The sequence below is a fragment of the Mastomys coucha genome, unplaced genomic scaffold, assembly GCF_008632895.1.
Source record: "Mastomys coucha isolate ucsf_1 unplaced genomic scaffold, UCSF_Mcou_1 pScaffold13, whole genome shotgun sequence".
Taxonomy (NCBI): Eukaryota; Metazoa; Chordata; class Mammalia; order Rodentia; family Muridae; genus Mastomys; species Mastomys coucha.
In genome coordinates, this window is record NW_022196895.1 from 66,761,157 (window position 1) to 66,776,284 (window position 15,128).

The following is a 15,128-nucleotide window of genomic DNA, read 5'->3' on the forward strand; positions in this document are numbered from 1 at the left end:
TTTTTTTTTTTTTTTGGCTAATATCCACTCATTAGTGAGTACAAACCATGCATGTCCTTTTGGGTTTAAGTTACCTCACTCAGGATGATATTTTCAAGTTTTTTCCATTTTCCTGCAAAACACGGGATATTCTCATTCTTAATTGCTGAGTCGTATTCCATTGTGTAAATTAATCACATTTTCTGCATCCATTCTTCTGTTTTGGGACATCTGGGTTGTTTCCAGCTTCTGGCTATCACACACAAGGCTTATATGAACATAGTGGAACACATGCCCCTGAGGCTTGCTGGGTCACCTTTTGGGTATATTTCTAAGAGTGGTATTGCTGGATCTTTAGGTAGATATATTCCCAATTTTCTGAGGAACCTCCAGATTGATTTTCAGAGTGGTTGTACCAATTTGCAATCCCACCAGCAATAAACTGATGACAACACAATATGATGGTTTAGTTGTGTCACTTAGGGTCAACAGGAAGAGGCCCGGGTATGCTTTTATTTTATTTTTTTTCTATCAGCATATGAACCAAACATAAGAACAGATATTGACAAGTAAGTACGTGAGGAACCCGAGACTGCTCCTACTCCAGTTACCTCATCAGCCAAGAGAGCTTTCCAGGAAAATGCCTGTGACCTCTCAGGTGGCTTAATGACCTTATACTGCCTTCAGAACCAACTTACTCTACTAAGACTCAAGATATAGAGAGAAGTGCTTCAAATGAGTAAGTAGAATACTGGAAACACATGGTCTTTTCAGCACAATTGATTTACATAGTGACTAAGGTCTGAGAGAAATGGCTAATCTGATCGCACAGTGGGAAAGACTATATTTACTTTAGGCCTGCATTCTATTCCATTCATGACTCAATGTCTGTAACTTAAGAGTGTGCACCAGGTACTAATACATTTTTCTTGAATGAGTGAGTGGATCACAATGTGATAGAATTTTAATACCCCGGTAATATGTCAGGGAAAGAAAACAATTTTAGCTTAACTTTCAGAAAATCGGTAGAGCAGCTGTCTCTGTCTTGACCACAAAGCTGCTGGGAAGTTCAAATTTTCTCTCTGAAGTTTTGATAATTGAGTCTAATGGTAAGAATTGAAAATAGATGAATGGAAGAGAAGGTGATCAGATTTATTCCTGCGCTCATGTGCACAGGAGCAACCCAAAATATGGAACTCAAAGTAAGGGCGCATTTTCCCCATGAAGTGTTCTCTTTGAGGAGAAAGAGACAAGGGGCTCTGGGTAATTCCGGGGAGGAGTGGATGGGTTCCTGGGAGATGAATGGATCTGAAGAACACAGGGTGGTCTGGGACAAAGGTTCTGTTTTCCAGATGTCTGCTGTTTGACTTTCAGTGTCCTCTGTGATAAGAGTTTGTTATCTCTTGCTTAGGGAAATATCAGTCAGAAATGTGAAGCAGTATTTACACGGATCAGGGGCTTCTAGGCAAGCTTTTCCCACCTGTTGCTGCACGCTTTCTCAGTCCCATCAGAGTGATTCTACTACCCCCTTTTTTCTTTGGTTAAAATGCAACATAAAATGAAAATATATAATTTATGAATAACAGGATATGAAGGAGATCATCTCAAATCTTTTGTTTAATTTCTCTTTTAGCTAAGCCTTTTATTTTGGATAATTGTAGATTAGTGTGCAATGTAAGAAATGCTAGGGAGTGATGCCATCAACACTTTATCCAGTTTCTACCCTTGTTAACTTCTTGGAAAAAATGCAGTACAGTATTGCAACACACTGGCACAAATGTAGGGATATGGGGGCATTTCCATAACCACAAATATCCCTCTGGTTCCCATTTAACAACCACAGTTACTTGCTTCTTCCCTTTTGCCCATCTCCAACACCTGATCTGGCTGGACTAGTCTCCTTTTCTGTAATGTTATTACTTAAATTAGGTATGTTGCATATAATCAGACAAATACCAACCTTTCAGACTTGGCCTTTTTATTTCAGCCTTGAGTCATGGAGGTTCAGCATGGTTGTGTTGTCAAATAGAAGTGGAGGACCAACTTGCTGATGAACTGCATTCATAATTCCCCATAGGGAAATCAGAACCCTGAGCAGGGAGGAAAATCAGCTCAGCCCAGTGACACTAGCCTGTCAGGGGAATCAAAGTACCACTTGGCTTTACCCTGGAGATGGAGGATTAGTTCTTTACCACACTGAGATTGTTGTGTGGGAACTGGACCATCTCTACCTCTTTCTGCAGGGAGCACAAAACACCAACTTCCTGCTTGGGTTTGCTGATGATCTCATCTTTCTGATTGGGAGATATTGGCAGCATACCGGATGCAGAGAATGCAGTGAGCTTGCTGCTGTGTTCTTCTATAAGTATTGAGAACTATGTCATCCACTACCTTCTTTCTGTTTTCCAGAGTCATCCTAAGATCATTGTAGTCTATCCAGTATTTTCAACTGCAAGAGCGGTCACAGTGAGAATGTTGCTATTCCATCATGGATAGATCAGATGTCTGAGTTTTCACTCTGAAGAGGTGTATGTGTTTTTAATGCACTTTATGAGGTATGAACTGGGACATAGGATAGTAGCTTTCATTCTGTCTCTGACCTGTAATTTCTGTTGGTCTTTGGAACATCTAGTACTCAAGTCAAGTGTCTACACTAAGCTATTTAAAATGAGACTTTTAACCAGATAAGTTTTAAGGATGAATTGTTTGGTAAGTTAATGCAGAAAGTTATGTACATGATTCCTTTGGAAATTGTCTTATAATTTAAAAGTGCCACTTTACATATGTGTTTTTCAAGTAACCGTGCCCAGTTTGGCAGAAGGAAAAGTGCATCATTGTGGCATTCTAGAAGATTTAAAATAGAATACTTAAGATTGTTATTATATTAGGTAGAAGGGGCTATGACATATGACGGTCTAAAATAATCTATTGAATTGTTTTTGATATTCAGACTGCACATTATTTTGCCTCTAGTTTTTAGATGTCATTTCATTCCCTTCCTTAATTATGGTCGAACTTTGTGAGCTCAGCTACCCCTGAACTGACACCACCTTACCTTCTATACCCATTTCAACTTTAAAGCTCCACCCTTCACTTCCCATTACACCAACCTCCTTCAGCTTCTCAGACCCAGGCTATGGATGTTTCTCTGCTGTGTTTACAAGATCCTGCTCTGTTCAGCAGCAAGCTGGGGAATGTTACACCAAAGGTGGAGCCTGCTGCTGAGGCCCGGCTCTCTCTCTCTCTCCCTGGTGTTGACCTGTGGCTGCATGGCACATTAGTTAAAAGGGAGGCAATGTATAAATGAGATATTTCATTGTGGGAAAGAGGAAATAGGCCAGTCAAGAAGAGAGAAGGAAAGGAGAGGAAGGAGAGAAAGAGAGAGAGAAAGGAGAGGGAGAAAGCAAGATAGCAAGAAGGCACGAGAAGGGAACAAAGAGCAGGAAAGAGAGGAGGAAGAGCAGGTGAGGGAGAACAGAGAGGAGACAAAGAGCAAGAGAGTGAGGAGGGGGCAACCCCCCCTTATATTGTATGGGGCGTGGCATGTCTGGCTTGTGGTCAGATGACTGGGTGTAGAGTCCAGCTAGAATGCTGGGAGCTTGGGGCATTTTCTGCCTGATAGTACACACATCTCCTGCAGGGGGAAGCTGTGAGGAGTTGTGACTGAAACAGGAACCACAGACTCAGGAGTTATGGCCAAGCTCCTTCTGCCCTCTGCAAGCAGAAATTACCCACAGGGCCTCAAGGGCTCAAAGCCAAATACTCTACTGAGCTTAAGTTACCTGAGCAGACCACTGTTTCACACTGCCCCATGGGGGAAGAAGGGCTTTCCTGCTTCATTTGAACCTCTATTCAAATCAATAAGGGAAATTCTATGTGTCCTTTTATTCTCTCAGGATGAAGTAAACACTTTATACATGTTGCAGTAGACTGTAGATGACTATTGGCATATATCACTATACCCTCTATTACCTGTATATGTTCTTACTTTTGTCTAATTTTATTTTTGTTTCCCTCATATTAATAACTTGTTACACTATGATTTGTTCTAGTCAGGCCACATCCTCTCTTTTTATGCTCTCATAACACTGTACCTTTCCTGATCAGAACTGTAATTACTCCCAGTCCACAGGACAGCAACTCCTGAGTCTCTCACAGGTACTGCCTGATCCATTGCTTGCTACTTCATAAAAGCAGATTCGCACACCAGCTAGTTGAGGTCACTCTACTGATAATGTGCTTCAATGTCTTTTAAAATTACATATTAATTTATTCTGTTCATTCAATCAGTATCTGTTGATTATCTCTTATGTCCCAGATGATGTTACATGACTAGAGGTATATACAGGTGGTCAAATGGACACAATACCATTATTAAAAAAGAAAACCAAGACAAAGACAGCAATAATATAGTATTAATTAGTAATAGAAAATGCAATTGTCAGGATAGGTTAAATTATACTATGATAACATGCAAGCATGTAATTTCAGTGCCTGAAATTTAATTTTTCTTTTATGCAAAAATAATCTACAGCTCTGGCTAAGTCTCTGAGGAAACTGTCTTATTTGTAGCACTTCTAAGATCTGGGGCAATTTGATCTTAAGCACCTCTATCTGAAAATAAAGTAAGAATGAGAATGGATACATTTGTGAAGGATTTCACAATTGTATTTGCTGTTAAATGCCTGGGCATAGGAATGGTGCATGTCCATTATGCTGACAATCACTTCACTAAAGCTGGTCATATGACTCTAGTCAAATGAAAGGAATGGGATGATCAGTTGTATATGCATTAGAAGAGGAAACACCCATACACTTGAAGGAGTGGTATAAAGCATGGCAGCTAATTTGTAAGAGAGCAAAATAATTCTGTATGAAGGTCTTGAGCAAAATAGGTATGTGTGGGGGGGGAGGGAGTGGGTGAATATGAGATAGAGGGGAGAGAGAGGGAAAGAGAGGGAGAGAGAGAGAGAAGGAGGGAGGGAGGGAGGGAGAGAGAGAGAGAGAGAGAGAGAGAGAGAGAGAGAGAGAGAGAGAGAGAGAGAGAGAGAGAGAGTCTTTGTCCCAGGTCCACCTATATTTCTTACAATGTTTACAGATCAATCAGTCAATCAGTTCAGGGACCAGGTCAGTAATGTTTCTTTTTTTTTTTTAACATATCATCACTGTAGAACATACTTATGGCATAAATAAACAAATGAAATAAGAAGTTACTAAAAAAAATCTAAGCACCATGCATCTTTGTTGAAACTGAAATTAGTACTGCCTTTTGAAAACAGGAAGAACAAGTGTAACATACAATTTTAATATGAATCCATTTTCCCTTAGTTAATATTTATATTTCATTCTATTCCTTAAAATTATGCTCAAGTTCATGGACTTTATAGATAGATAGTCCTCTGTTTCTACCTTCATAGTCCTAGTATAACAATGGGAATATTTTCTTAGTGTTTTGATTTCTTCACACATTCACTATATTAATAGTCAACTCAAGAGATGGACTGAGTATGAAATGAGATTTTAGCACAGAACTTGGCACACAAAAACCTGATATGAAAATGACTTCTGTCTCTATGTCTATGTATATGTGTTCATATATACATGAACACATCTTTAAATATACGAAATGCACACTGAATGAAAGACATTTTTGACATACTGAAGTTTAAATGAAGAGGTATCATTTATTATAGTTTATAAATTTCTGAATCATGTGTTACTAGAAATATAGTGTTATTTATTCTTAAATCAAATGCAGAGGGGAATTTGGAATAGAAATCTGAGATCTGATCTTCAGATTGGCATTTTATTGTCTACATAGTTTATTCTTTCCATGAGTCTATCTTCTCATAAGCAACATAATGATTTTCGTGCCTACACTTATCCAGTGTATCTGACAGGTTAAGAGGGAATAAGCAGGAAATGCATATATACAAGTGCTACTGATACTAATTTCAAATGTAAAAATATTTTAGTGTTTTTAAAAAATCTTTATAACCTGTTTTACTTTGGGGAGATACAAGATAGAAGAGGATATTTTGTCAGTGAATCTTCAGATAATAGGAAAACCATGGAGAAAACTTTTATTGGAAAATGCAGTATCCAATAATCTGTTAAAGTGTCTCCAGCAACAAAATAATAAAAACCAAAGACAAGACTTTAATAGAAGCAACGGCATGGAACCCATGGCATCTCTCCTAGGTTTTAGTCAATGACACGTCAGACTCATTATGTTTGATTCATTGGGTTTCAGTGTCTGAAGCTGAGGGCTGCACTTTCTGCAACCAGTCGTGGAAGAACAAATGAAGCTCCAAATGGATAGCTCAGCATCTTCACTGCTCGGGAGTTCAGGTCGCTGAGAGAACATTAGTGCTTGGTCGCGGACGATCTTGCTGTTCTGGCCTTGAAACTCATTTATTTGTACCTGATGTCTTCCACACGTCGTAGGCACTTGATAATACACATTGATAAGCATCACTTACTACTCTTTAGATGTTTAATCTGGGTCATGGGATATCATGTGGAAAGAGTAAAACTTGGCAAAGAAAAAAAAAGTAGACCCACCACAGAAATGCCAACAGCTTACTTTGAAAAATATGAAAGCTTAAAAGGCAAACCAAAGGTGTTAGTGTGGGGTGAATGGATTGACAAATAGATGATAAAGTAAATACTGTAAAATGTTAAATGTCCTGGTTCTATGTATGTTCATTATATAATTTTATAAATATTTGAGTTTTTTGTATAATAGAAACATTTATGAAAGGAAAATGAAAGTAGAAATAGACTATCAGAAAGCAAATCTAGGTGAGTTCTGTAGCTTTAAGATAATAGTACAAATAAAACAGTCATAGGGGACACTTTAGGTTCTAATAATTAGAGAGAATTATGTTTGTGAGGGGCTGTAGATATAAAGGTTGGTGAATTACTTATGCAAGGGCTAAGTCATATTGACTGTAGTTAATATTGCATTACATATTTACAATTCAATAAATATTCTTATGAAGAAGGTTTTCATCAGAAAAATCAATGAATCAATCAATGAATCAATAATAATGTGGGGGGAATTTTTGGAGCTGATGATGTTCTTGGTATTGATTATATTGATGGCTCATGGGCATAGTATCTACAAACATCATATTACACATGTACAACTTTTTAGAGTGTCAGCTATGATTCAATAAAGTAGTTTTCAAAACTATGAACAATACATTGTGGTAGAACAAAATGCTTGCCAAGAAAATAATGAGTGTTGAACATCATTGTCAGTATTTTTCTCTTCCTTCTTTGTGCATACTGCTGTGGTAGTAAACCCCACATCTGACTCACTGAATTCCCCACTACTGTCTCTGCCTTAATCTGAAACAATCTGATTTAGCCTTGTGAAGTCCAGGCCAACAGACGCTTCTCCATTTGCAATAATAATGATACATCTTGATTCTCAAACTGATTGGATGGAGAGTCAACTAAGAAACAAGCCACTGGGCACATTATGAGGTCAGACTTACTTTGAAGTGGGAAGACTTATACTGAATGTAAGTGACAACTTCTGGTGCAGCTATATCAAGCTCCACAGTAGGGCGGGAGGGAGCTCTGCTTTTTGCCTGTTGCCTTGTGTCTTATTAGCTAGTTCACAAATATTGTTTGCGAGTTCATTTACCTGGTTGCTACCACCGCTACATTCCCTTCACTGCTAGAACTTGGTTTCTTCATGGTTTCTACATAGTCTGAAGGACAGTGGCTCTCTGGCCCTTGAGCACTAACTTGGGACTGCTGATGTTCCTACCCTCCTGTGCTGAGTAGCTGTGCCTGGGTCTTTCAGCCTCTCCACTATAAAGGCAGCCATTGCTGGACTACTCAAACTGTATCATGCGAACGATGTAATAAAGCCCCTTTTAGTATAATATTGCTTCTGTTCCTTTAGAGACCTTGACTGATATAGGCACTGATGTCTGTATTCTTGGAAAAATCCAAACCAAGCCAAACATCTGCGAAAGTGAATGTATTCTAGAAGACTCACTTCTGACATGTGATCTACATGTTATTATTCTGTGCCTCAGTTTCCAAACCTATTATATAAAGATAATATTTATTTTCAATTTAATTAACTTCTTTGAATTTATTTACCTCTACACATATTTCTGTTTCTCTCTCTCTTTCTTCCTTCCTTTCTTTCTTTCTTCCTTCCTTTCTTTCTTTCTTTCTTTCTTTCTTTCTTTCTTTCTTTCTTTCTTTCTTTCTTTCTTTCTTTCTTTCTTTCTTTGTTTTTAACCAGTTCCCAATCTCAATATTCAGCCCTAGCTAGCTTGAAACTCCCTTTGTAGACCAGACTGACCTTGAATTCACAGAGATCTGCCTGCACCTGCCTGCTGAGTGTGGGGATTGAAGGTGTGCTCCACCATGCATGCTCATGTTTGTTACATTTAAATGGCTATTTTTTCTTTTTCTTTTTTTTTGAGATTTAAATTTGTATTTTACTATTTTTAAATTTTTAATGGATTTATTCAATTTAAAGCTGAAGTTTTCCCTAGAATCTGAACTTTAGTTACAGTTCACAAATGCTAATATGATGTATCTTTACTAAGGGTTCAGTTGGACAAACTGAACCCTTTGACATATTTGTATATTTTAAGAAGTTTCTATTGTATTATGTTTCTAAAGCACACATCAAATGACCCTTAATTTTAGGCATGTCTCCTGTATTTCCTCCCATAATCCACATCCTCTCCTTTCTTCCTTTCCTCCTTTCCACTTGATCCTCCAATTTCTGCTCCTTTGTCCATCTAGAACTATGTGTTCTATTTCACTTTCCTAACAAGGCCTATCTGTTCCCCTTCATCCCCCTTACTCAATACCTACCTTCTGTGGTTCTATGGATTGTACTTTGTTATCATTGACTTAACAGGTAATATCCACTAATAAGCAAGTGCATACAATATTTGTCTTTCTGAGTCTGGGATGACTTTCTCTAGTTGCATCCATTTGCCTGCAAAATTCTTGATATCATTTTTAAAAAACAGCCAAACAGGATTTCATTGTGTAAATGGACCATTCACCTGTAGAGGGACATATAGGTTATTTCCCATTTCTCCCTATTATGAAAAGAGCAGCAATGAACAGGGTTGAGGAAGGGTCACCACCATAACATGTGACAACATGAAGCATCCTTTGCACATATGTCCAAGAGTGGTATAGCTCCATCTTGAGATCTGAGAGGTGTAAGATGAAATCTCAAAGCAGTTTCAATTTGTATTTTTCTAATGGCTAAGGATAAGTTTCTCAGCCACTTAAGTTTCCTCTACTGAGAATTCTCTTTTAGATTGTAATCCATTTTTAATGGTGTTATTTGTTTTCTTAGTTCTTTACATATTCAGATATTAGCCCTCTATCTGATGTGAAGTTGATTAAAATATTTTTCTATCTTTTCATCTACCTCTTTGTCCAGATGACTTTGTTCTTTGCTGAGCAGAGACTTCTCAGTTCCATGAAGTCCCATTTATTGACTTTTGATCCAAGTGCCTGTGCTATTAGGGTTTTGCCCAGAAAGTGTTTTCATTTGCCAGCAATGAGTTCAAGGCTATTCCCCAACTTCTTTTCTATCAGATTCAGTGTATCTGGCTTTATATTGGGGATTTCAATCCTTGGAGTTGAAGTTATTTTTTTTTTTCAGGATGGCAAGTGCAGATTTATTTGCCTTCTTCCATAAGCAGACATTCATTTATTGAAGAAGCTGTCATTAGTCCTGTTTGCATTCCTGGCCTCTTTTTCAAAATCAGGTGTCTATATGCTTGTGAGTATATGTCTTGGTTTTCAATTCAAATCTATTGATCAACATGTCTGTTTTTGTGCCAATACCATGCAGTTTTTATTACTATAATTTTGTAGTACAATTTGAAATTGAAGATAGTTCTTTTAATATTCAGGATTATTGTGTATGTATGAGTGTATGTGTGTGTGTGTGTGTGTGTGTGTGTGTGTTTGTGTGTACATGCATGTGTGTGCACGCATGGGCATGTGTCTCCATATAAAGGTAATAATTGTCCTTTTAAGATATGTAAAGAATTGTGTTAGAATTTTGATGGGGAGTTCATTGAATCTGTAGGTTATTTTGCTAGGATGTCCATTTTCACTATATTGATGATAACGATCTATGAGCACCTTTTTGTCTTTTGAAATCTTCAATTTCTTTCTTCAGTGACTTGACTTTTTGTTTTTATCAACAAGTCTTTCACTTGTTTGATTAGAGATACACCAGTATAGTATATATGTTTTGAGGCTATTGTAAAGAGTGTACTTTCCCTGATTTCTTTCTCAGTCCATTTTTCATTCATATATATGAAGGCTACTAATTTTTTTCTGAGTTTATTTTTGTATCCAGTTACATTTCTGAAAGTGTTTATCAGGTTTACTTCTCTAGTGGAATTTTGGGGACAGACACACACACACTTTGAAAGATACTTGATTCCTTCATTTCTAATTTATATCCCTTTGATCTCCTTTAGTTGTCTCATTGCTCTAGCTAAGACTTCAAGTACTGTCTTGGATGGGATGAATAGAGTGCACAACCTTGCCTGAACTTAGTGGAACTAAGTGTTTTGGGCTTCTCTTTATATAAGTTGATGTTGGCTATGTGCTTTCTGTAAATTTTCTTTTTTAATATTGAGATATGTCTCTTGTATTCCTAATCTCTCCAGAGTTTTTATCATGAAAGGGTCTTGGATTTTGTCAAATCCATTATCTGATCTTTTTTTTTTTTTTTGGTTTGTTGAGACAGGGTTTCTCTGTATAGCTCTGGCTGTCCTGGAACTCACTCTGTAGACCAGGCTGGCCTCAAACTCAGAAATCCACCTGCCTCTGCCTCCCAAGGGCTGGGATTAAAGGTGTGCGCCACCACCGCCCGGCTTTTGTTTTATTTTTAAAAGTTGTTTATATGGTAGACCACATTTATAAGTTTTCACATATTGAACCATCCCTGTATCTCTGGGATTAAACCTACATGGTCTTGTGGATGATCTCTTCAATGTGTTCTTGGATTTAGTTTGCAAGTATTTTGCTGAGTACTTTTGCATCAGTGTTCATCGTCTGTAATTAATTAATTCTCTCTCTCTCTCTCTCTCTCTCTCTCCTCTCTCTCTCTCTTTTGATTTTGTTACCAGGGTAAGTGTGACATCATAAAGTGAGTTAATGTTCCTTCTGCTTCTATTTTGTAGAATAATTTGAGGTATGGACATAAAGTCCTCTTTGAAGGTTTGGTTGAATTCTGCACTAAAACTATCTAGCCCAAGAATATTTAGCACATTGTCAAGCCTACAGATCTATAAATTTTCATTTTTTATTTCCAATCTTATTTCTTCCTTTTCTATATTGTTTAATTTTGATCAGATAATTTTGCTTTATATTCTCTCTCCACAGGCTTTTGAGTTGTATATTCTTTTGTGTGTGTGTGTGTGTGTGTGTGTGTAAACATGTTCCATGGAGCCTGTATGGAGGTCACTTGCAGGAGATATCTCCTTCCACCACAGTAGTCATTGGGATTGAACCTAGGTTGCTTTGTTTACCACAGGGGTCTTTATCCACTGAGCCATCTCAAAAGCTCTTTCTATTTAAATTCTTATTTTTAGTGTAGAGGTCTGAAAATTTTTACTTCTTTTCTTGGAAAAGACTACATTGTAAATGGCTTGGGCTTTGAATCTATAATGGATGATCATCCATTATAGTAGCTCATCTTGTATTTAGCATATGAAGACACAGTAAAAACAAATAAACAACAACCTTGGCTGTAATCCAATAAAACTTTATAAGTAGAACCAAATTGCTTGCCAGATTTGGACCATGCGCTGTTATTTGAAGGTCCTTGTTTTACAGATGCGAATGTACTTAACTAACAACAGCTCATTCCATTAGACATTCTATGACAGCCTTCCCCAATGGCCAAATATCTTACAACACTTTCAATATAATTACCCTGTTCACCTGTTGGGCTATTTTTATGTAGCAGTATTTACTTACGATTTCATTGACAATATCAAGGCAACTATTAATTATGGATTTAAATAGCAATATTCTTCATATTTATGTCAATGTGCGTATTGGTCTACTGTTCTTCATACTTCTATTATACTTCTATCTGCATTTATAATATTGCACTTTGGAGGAATTTTTCTGTATTATTACAGTGACAGTGATCTAAATATGGTATCATTTACTTTTTATGTCTGCAAAAGTCTCCATATTATGTCTGCTTTTGAAGGATATTTTCCTAGAGAGACCACGCTAAACCAAAAAGACCTGAAACTACCCCATGCCTTAATGCTATCATAATACTGGCCATGCCTCTGCTGCTCTTATTAAAGAACCAATTGAATAGATTTTTTTTTTAATCAGCTGACTTTTTTCCTTAAAAATTTGCCTCTTACTCTCTGTAATTATATGATGATGTGTGCAGGTGCAGTTTTCTTAGTTTTCCCCACTTGGAGTACTGAAGACATGTGAACATGTGAAATCTGTGGATGTGATCTTTTTCATCAGTTTTGGAAAAATTTCAGCTGGTGTTGCTAAACCTATTACCTCAGCCACATGTTATTGGTCTTCTTCTGTGATGACAATTACATATAAACATTTTATCTCCTCTCTTTTTTTCTGTCTTATTATTTTTATTTGTCAGTAAGGCAATTTGGATAGCCACATTGACTTAAGTTTGAGTTTAGTAAACTCATCTCCATTTTTTCAATTTCGGTAAATATGTATAATAATTTCTAATCTAACGGGAATATTTATCAGCCCTAGAACACATATTTGGCTCTCTCTTTTTAAATTTTTTTTTTAAGTTTTTCAAGACAGGGTTTCTCTGTGTAGCCTTGGTTGTCCTAGAACTCACTCTGTAGACCAGGCTAGCCTCGAACTCAGAAATCTGCATGCCTCTGCCTCCCAAGTGCTGGGATTAAAGGCGTGCGCCACCAGTGCCTGGCAGTTCTCTCTTTTTAAAAATATGTTCCAGTGTTTTGTTGAAAATGTCTGTCTGATCACTCATTCATTGACCTGATTCTTTTGAACTTGATTATCAATGTTGGAATGTTGTCAGTGGGCTTAATGGTTGGCAGTTAGGTCATAAGGGTAAAGAACTCACAGATGGATTTATGTTATTCTGGGATTTAGTTATCAAAGCAGTAACAGGTGTTTCCATTATTGTCTCTTGTTCGCTCTTTTTGTTTGCCCAATCTCATCCTTCAGGCTATAATACAGCATGAAGGAAGCAAGTGAGACTATGGATTAGTGAACCAGCATCATTTGGGGACTTTCCAAGCTATAAAATGATAAGCCAAATGAGCTTCTTTTCTTTATTAATATAATATGCCATTTAGGTCCCTCTCTGTCACCTGGTTGTTTGTCATCACTTTCTAATTGTGTACCCATTTTCTGTGAAATACCTGTGCATGTGTTTGTAATATTGAGTAGAAGGACTGATAAAGAATATGCTCAATAACTCAGCTAAACAAATAATAGTGCACTGTGAGCTTTGAATTGAATAATACATGGCCCCAGCTTTGTATCGTTCTAGTTCAAAACAGTTTTGTATATGAAGTACACACTTTTAGATGGTTAAGAAATGGACTAATCCAACCAGGCAGTAGTAGTTTTCTTTTAAAATGATAAATGCTGTTGTAGGTCATTGTGTGGAGACTGAAATTAGGTTTATTGTGATTGAAATTTATAACAATTTAAGAAAATCATTAGTGTGTTATGGTGTGATTATCAAATACATTTATAGCCATCTTTAAGCCTATTATGTATTTTAAAAATAATCAAAGTAGAATTACTTTAACATTAAATCTTAGGCAACCAATGGAATATTAGTGAGAGTGATAAAACTTTCTTAGACTTCCCAGACCACAACTCTACTGAGGAGAGCAAATGGACTGTGACAAACTTTGGGTGGTAGTACAAATATACAAATACTTCTTGAGCACCAGCTATGATTACAACACTCTTCTGAGCCTGTTAGATACCCATGTGCTCTGAGTCAAGCATCACTATAGCCTGTTTTTGTCCTGTCAACTACCTCCTTTGTAATTTTTTTATGCTGTCTCTTAGAGTTTATTCTTGCCTATTCCAAATAATTATTTCTGTATTCTTGCTTTTATAAGTCAAATTTAGTGAGTTGGATATTTTAAAATTAAAACAAAGTTAGGTATGTAAGTCTTTGGCCTACATATATGTCTGTGTTGTACATGCATTCCTGGTACCTTTGGATGCCAGAAGAGGACATTGGATCTTCTAAAACTGGAGTTACAGAGAGTTGTGATTGTCATGTGGGTGCTGTTAATCAAAAGTGAGTTCACTGGAAAAGCATCTGGTGTGTATATACATACATATATATTTGTGTGTGGACAGTATTAATGAACTCAGCAGCTTGCATTGCATTTATAAAGAGAATCCAAGAGAAATAGGATTATAGGAACATACCACCATGGCCAGCCTATATGGTGCTTGTGCAAAATATTCAATAAGTGATGGTCTGTTAGTGCAAACTTGGCAAAAACCACAATTAGATTCTAATATTATCTCAGTACCTCATTAATGCAAATGGAAGAGGGAAAGGTATTTGTAAAGTGGCAATGCTTTATCACCACATTCCAGGCTAAAACATTTTCAATAATCTCCATTCTTCAATCACTGCCATGAAATTTATACTTTAAAATAGTGTTTGATCTTAGCCATTCTGATTGGAGTGAGGTGGAATCTCTGGATTGTTTTGATTTGCAGTTCATTGTGACTAAAGATGTTGAACATTTCTTTAGGTGATTCTTGGCCATTCAATATTCCTCAGTTGTGAATACTTTGTTTAGCTCTGTAGCTCATTTTTAATAGGGTTATTTGGTTCTCTGGAGTCTAACTTCTTGAGTTCTTTGTATATATTGGATATTAGCCCTCTATTGGATGTAGGATTGGTAAAGATCTTTCCCCAATTTGTTGGTTGCCATTTTGTCCTACTGACAGTGTCTTTTGCCTTACAGAACAACTTTATGAGGTCCCATTTGTCAATTCTTGATCTTAGAGCATAAGCTATTGGTGTTCTGTTCAGGAAAATTTCCCCTGTGCCTATGTGCTCGATGCTCTTCCTCACTTTCTTTTCTGTTAGTTTCAGTGTATCT